Source organism: Erigeron canadensis, chromosome 7 (assembly GCF_010389155.1).
Source record: "Erigeron canadensis isolate Cc75 chromosome 7, C_canadensis_v1, whole genome shotgun sequence".
Taxonomy (NCBI): Eukaryota; Viridiplantae; Streptophyta; class Magnoliopsida; order Asterales; family Asteraceae; genus Erigeron; species Erigeron canadensis.
This window is the reverse complement of record NC_057767.1, coordinates 14291995-14298355: the sequence shown is the minus strand read 5'-3', so window position 1 is coordinate 14298355 and position 6361 is coordinate 14291995.

The window sequence follows — 6361 nt, the reverse complement described above, 5'->3', positions numbered from 1 at the left end:
AGATGTTTCCCAAGATGTTAAGTATTTTATGAAGAGGATTGGCAAGGAATGAATGAGGAAGGAACTGATGGAGATGGAGCTGGGCTTAAGGACTTCTCTTACTACTTCATCAACTCCGGGTGTAAAGAGGAAGGCCACAGAAGAGCCATCTGGGCATGCTGAAAAGAAAATGGCCTGAATCTGATATTGTACTTGTATTTTTTTTGTTGATAAAATTGTAACTTTCCTCCAGTTGATGTTTGTAAATATAAGTTGCAATTCCTATTTTTCACAAGTACTTATCCAGATTAAGTCTAGAAATTAAATTGTATAAACTGGGAACACTAATGATCTATAAATTGACTCTCCAGTAATTCAAATTAGACTTAGTCAGACTTTTCAAGGTTTTATCAAGCACAAACTTGTATAGATAAAAGCTTGAAAATCCTTGCATAATTTCTAAACAAATAGGGGGAATTTGTTAGGTCCAGATTTACTGGACTCGCTCCAGACATGATTACTGAAGCCCTCTGAAAATTTGTCCAGAAATTATGTGAAGACCAGTGAACAACTTACTTGTACAGGAATCTGGATTCCACCAGATTTGTTCACTGGACTTTACTCCAGTCAAGATCATTCCTGTAACACCCCGCTAAAGCGGAATATACGGGATGCACAGATAAGCACAATTGCACACAGTACAAGTTCCAACACAGCCATTAACATCAACAAAGAGCAGAAGTACGATAGTTATTACAGAACATAAGATGCACTCAGAATAGTCAATGAACATAAGACAGAACAATTGTCTTTTTAGAATAGAACTTGAACTGAAGTAGCAAGAAAAGTCTTCACAGCTCCTGATCTTGTATGCTTGAACAATTGCCAAAAGGATGAGCTTAGAAAGGAAGACTCCTATGCTAACAAGATCTACTTAACCTAGCCTGAAAAGCATGTAATTTGAAAAGGTCAACTACAAAAGTAGTTGGTGAGATTCATATAAAGTACGTTTAGTTTACATATACGTACATATGTATAATAAGAACAAGATCATAAGTTTTGTATGTTGAACCAAAGTACTTTGTAATAATATGTACTAGGTCAAGATCTGCACGTTGAACATAAGTTCTTCATAATAGAATGAATAGATTAAGAACATATAATGAACTTTAGGTATAAGTTGTCACTGTTAAACCGATTGGCCAGAACGGAACTGTAATGTGATAATATGCTCATATGGCTCAAGTACGTTAAATAAGATCTATGTCCGAACAATGACAAAAACAAGAACAAGTAATATGCATTCTCCATAACTGCAGAGAATGAGGGCGGGCCTACCCTAAACAGCGCTGTCCATAATTACCTACGGTTCATTCCCTGAACTGTGGGATATGAATTGATAGCAGTGAACAAGAACTGAACAAGTACATGTACGAACTAGAACATAATAAAGATCAAGTACAGTAGTATAAATGTATTTAAGATCCTGCCCATTCAAGATTTAAATACTCTTCCAAATAGTTTAAAAATCATTTCATAAGTAGTTCAAGATCAAGCTCATAATATGGTTCGTAAAATAGTTCAAGAACATATGTACAAGTACGAAAATAGTTTTCATGTTTTTTAGTCCCCGATAAAGAACTTGAACAAAATGTACGAAAGGGGGATTAGTGAACTTACAGTGATCTGGTACAAGCACAGTAGTAATAGCACAGAGAACAAGCACAGAAATAGATAAGTTATATCTATCACAATCCAAGCACATCTTGATGGAAGCCTAAGTACATATCATTGATCATAAATATGTACATATATTAGTTCTTGTGATTAATTAATCACTGAAATGTCCTTGATGAACTGATGATTTGGTCCTTTGAAGATCTTTGAACGTTTTGACTCAAAAGTGTTTAAATGAACTTTAAGTACATGAACTGGACTTGAACTGAACGTCTTTGAACTCACGCATAAGTACTTATCGTGTTAGTGAGTTGAACATGTCTTTAATAATGAACTTTAGCCTTAAGAACTCGATTTAGTTGCTCATAGAACGTGTACTTTAGTAATCAAGATAGGGCATGTCTTAAATGTACTTAATTAGGGTTTGCACTTTGTACGTTGTTTTAGATCGAGTCATGAACTAGCTTTGATGTTAGTACGTAGCCTTTGATGTGTTTATTCGAATGATAATGATGTTATGAACTGGATCGATGATTAAGGATCAAGTGTGGTATGTTATAGAACAAGTACATGTTGTCTTTTGAATGCACAAAGTCGTCCTAGGGTTTTGAGCTCCAAGATCGTCCCTCTGGACATGCAAGATCGTCCCATTGTACAAGCAAGAGCGTCCTAGCTTACTAGGGTTCAAGATCGTCCTACAAGACTCTAGCCAGGATCGTCCTAGCTGCTCATGCACAAGATCGTTTCAGGTAAAATGTTAAGATTGTTTCACAAGTCTATATTCAAGATCGTTTTAGTGTCTTAGTTTAGTCAAGATCGTTTTACGTGTACCATACTTCAAGATCGTCCTAATGGACATAGATCAGGATCGTTCTATTGATCCAATGAACAAGAACAAGGCACATGATCGATTGATTGACAATTGTTTGAGCTAAACCAATCCAAAGGATTAGTTACCCATTAAACATACCAACATCACCACAACACCACACGAGATCGAACGAACAAGAATCATGAACAATAAGGCTGCCTAGGAAGATCTTGGGGACCAAGATCGTCCCACCAAGACCGTCCCAAGGTCTCAACGAGCTTAACAAAGGGCTGAACACAAATCGAGGCTCTAGATCGATTCCGGGACTTGTTAGAACATAGAACTAGTACATATACGCACAATATCAATAACCATTAACACTTTTAACGATTTCAAAGCCATCTATAACATGAACAAGCCATGGCACATCAAGAACAAGTTTTCCTTTACTTTCAAAAATGGGTTTTGTAGATTAAAGCATGTTATGACCCAAATTTGTTCACATAAATGTTATTAAACACATTTAGACACAAACCCATTAATCATTAACACATTTTCATATCAAAATTGGACCAAATCATCAAGAACATGAACTTGAAAAAGTACATTTTTAATTTGATCAAAAACTCATAATTTGTTGTTGTTACCTGAGATTTGATTCCGGAAATATGTTTTGATTATCACAAGGATGCTAAAAGTACAAATGATTTTGGTTTAACAATCCAAAATCAAAAGATGAACTTTGTGTGTGAAAATGTGCCTGCACTATGTGTTTCTAGAGTGAGAAAGAAGAAAAAAGGAGATGAAACATGGTTGTTCCTCTCTCTAGGTTTCTCATCCTTTTCTTTATATACCTTTCCCATATTAAATGAACTCAATAAATGCAAGGACCATTTGCGAACATTTTGGTCTAGAACTTTTATGAAATGAATGTTTATGAACCGAACTTTAATATTTCATTGTACTTAGTCATGAACTCGTCATATAAATCAAGATTTAAGATCAAATTGACCTTCATATAGGCACATAATTTAGGTCTAAAGGACGTCAAGAACTTAGATAATTTGAACTGTCTAGCCGTTCTAGTGGCGAAAGTACGTTTCAAAGAACTTATTAAGAACATTTCTAAGACGGTTGTTACATTCTCCCCCACTTGGAGGATTTCGTCCTCGAAATTAAAAGTCTTTCCGATCAAAAAGATGAGGGTACTTCTTCTTAATGAAGTCCTCGCGTTCCCAGGTATCATTGTACCCGTGTCTAGCACTCCAACGTACACGAACTAGTGGTAGTCTGCTCTGTCTAGTCTGTTTAGCATCCCTATCAATGATCTCGATGGGCTCTTCAGTGAACTTGAGCCCTTCGTCTATATGAACATCCTTAACGGGAATGACGGTCGGGTCGTCAGCCATGCACTTTTTAAGATTGGACACGTGAAATGTGTCATGAACATTGCCAAGTTCTAACGATAGTTCCAGTTTGTACGCTACTGGCCCACACGTTTAATGATCTTATAAGGTCCAATGTACCGAGGCGCCAACTTGCCTCTCTTGCCGAACCGGGCAGTACCTTTCCATGGGGAAACTTTCAATAGAACTTTATCGCCTACCTCGAACTCTAGAGGCTTACGGCGTTTATCCGCATAGGACTTTCGTCTGTCTTGAGCAGCTTTAAGCTTTTCTTTGATAACAGCTATTTTGTCTATAGTGAACTGTACGACTGGGAGCTTCATCCAGCTTCTTTCACCGGCGTCTAGCCAGCAAAGTGGTGATCTGCACTTACGACCGTGTAAGGCCTCAAACAGTGCACACTGAATACTAGTGTGATAGCTGTTATTGTACGAGAACTCGATCAACGGAAGATGTTTATCCCAACTTCCTCTGAACTCTGATGCATAAGAATGGAGCATGTCCTCCAAAGTCTGAATAGTACGTTCGCTTTGCCCGTCCGTCTGTGGGTGATAAACGGTGCTCAAGTTAAGTCTAGTACCTAACGCTTCTTGAAGTGACTGCCAAAAGTCGGACGTGAAGTGTGGATCTCGATCGGACATAATCGATAAAGGGACACCGTACTTGGTCACAATATCGTCTATATAGATCTCAGCGAGTCTCTCCAGTGAGTAGTTATCACGAATTGGAAGGAAATGAGCTAATTTCGTCAGTCTGTCTACAATAACCCAAATAGAGTTATGGTTGTTCTTTGTACGAGGCAGCTTCATAATGAAATCCATGGTAATATCTTCCCACTTCCACACCGGGACTTCTAATTGTTTTAACAAACCGGAAGGTTTCTGATGTTTGATCTTGACTTTAGAACATGTCAGACATTTGCTGACGTACTCAAAGATCTCTCTCTTCATCCCAGGCCACCAGTAGTCTAGTTTCAAGTTCTTGTACATCTTGTCTGCGCCCGGATCAATCGAGTACCTTGAACTGTGAGCTTCCTGCATGAAGATCTCCCGAACACCATTGACTGCAGGGATCCAAACTCGGTTCTTGAACTTCCTGACTCCTTCATCATCAACTTCAAGTTCTTGAGCGATTGGGCCTAACCACTCTGCTTTTATGTTGTCTTTTGATCTCAAGCCGATCTCTTGGCCTTCGATCACAAGCTGTCTTAAGTCTGTACGATCTGCCTCCTTAATGGATAAGATTTTGACTCGTTCTTTTCTGCTCAGGGCATCGGCCACCACATTCGCCTTTCCAGGATGGTATTTGATTTCACAATCGTAATCACTTAGCAGTTCCACCCAACACCTTTGTCTCATGTTCAGCTCTTTTTGATTGTACACATGTTGCAAGCTCTTATGATCGGTAAAGATAGTACATTTAGTTCCGTACAAGTAGTGCCACCAAATCTTTAGGGCAAAAACAACTGCTCTAAGTTCTAGATCGTGGGTGGAATAGTTCTTTTCATGCACTTTGAGTTGTCTGGATGCGTAGGCGATCACTTTGACTCTTTGCATCAGTACACAGCCTAGACCTTGATGTGAAGCGTCACAATACACGACAAAGTCTTCGGTGCCTTCTGGTAAAACTAGAACAGGTGCTTCACACAGTTTGTCTTTTAGGGTTTGGAACGCTCGTTCTTGTTGTTCACCCCAGATAAAGTCTTTGGTCTTTTGAGTCAGTTGAGTCAAAGGTAGCGCGATCTTAGAAAAGTTCTCGATAAAACGACGATAACAACCAGCTAATCCGAGAAAACTACGAACTTCGGTAGGAGCTTTCGGAGCCTCCCACTTCTTAATGGCTTCAATCTTGGCCGGGTCGACATGAATGCCTTGATCATTTACGACGTGGCCGAGGAACTGTACTTGGCGAAGCCAGAACTCACACTTAGAGAACTTAGCGTACAACTCTTCTTCTCGAAGAAGTTGGAGAATAGAATGTAAATGTTGCTCATGATCAGTCTTGTTCCGAGAGTACACGAGTATTTCGTCAATGAACACGATCACAAATTTGTCTAAGAACGGACGATAGACATGATTCACTAAGTCCATAAAGATTGCTGGAGCATTAGTCAGACCAAATGGCATAACAAGAAATTCGTAATGACCATAACGAGTACGAAAAGCTGTCTTTGCGACGTCACCATCTTGAACACGAATCTGGTGATAACCCGAACGTAGATCGATCTTAGAGAAGTACGAGGCACCTTGCAATTGATCAAACAGATCGTCTATGCGAGGCAATGGATACCGGTTCTTAACGGTTAGTTTGTTCAGTTCATGATAGTCTATGCACATTCTCATGGAGCCATCTTTCTTTTTAACGAAAAAGATCGGTGCTCCCCAAGGGGATGAACTAGGACGAATAAAGCCTTTCAGTTCTTGCATTTCGGGAGGAGCTAAACGATACGGTGTTTTAGCGACTGGTGCTGCACCGGGAACTAGATCAA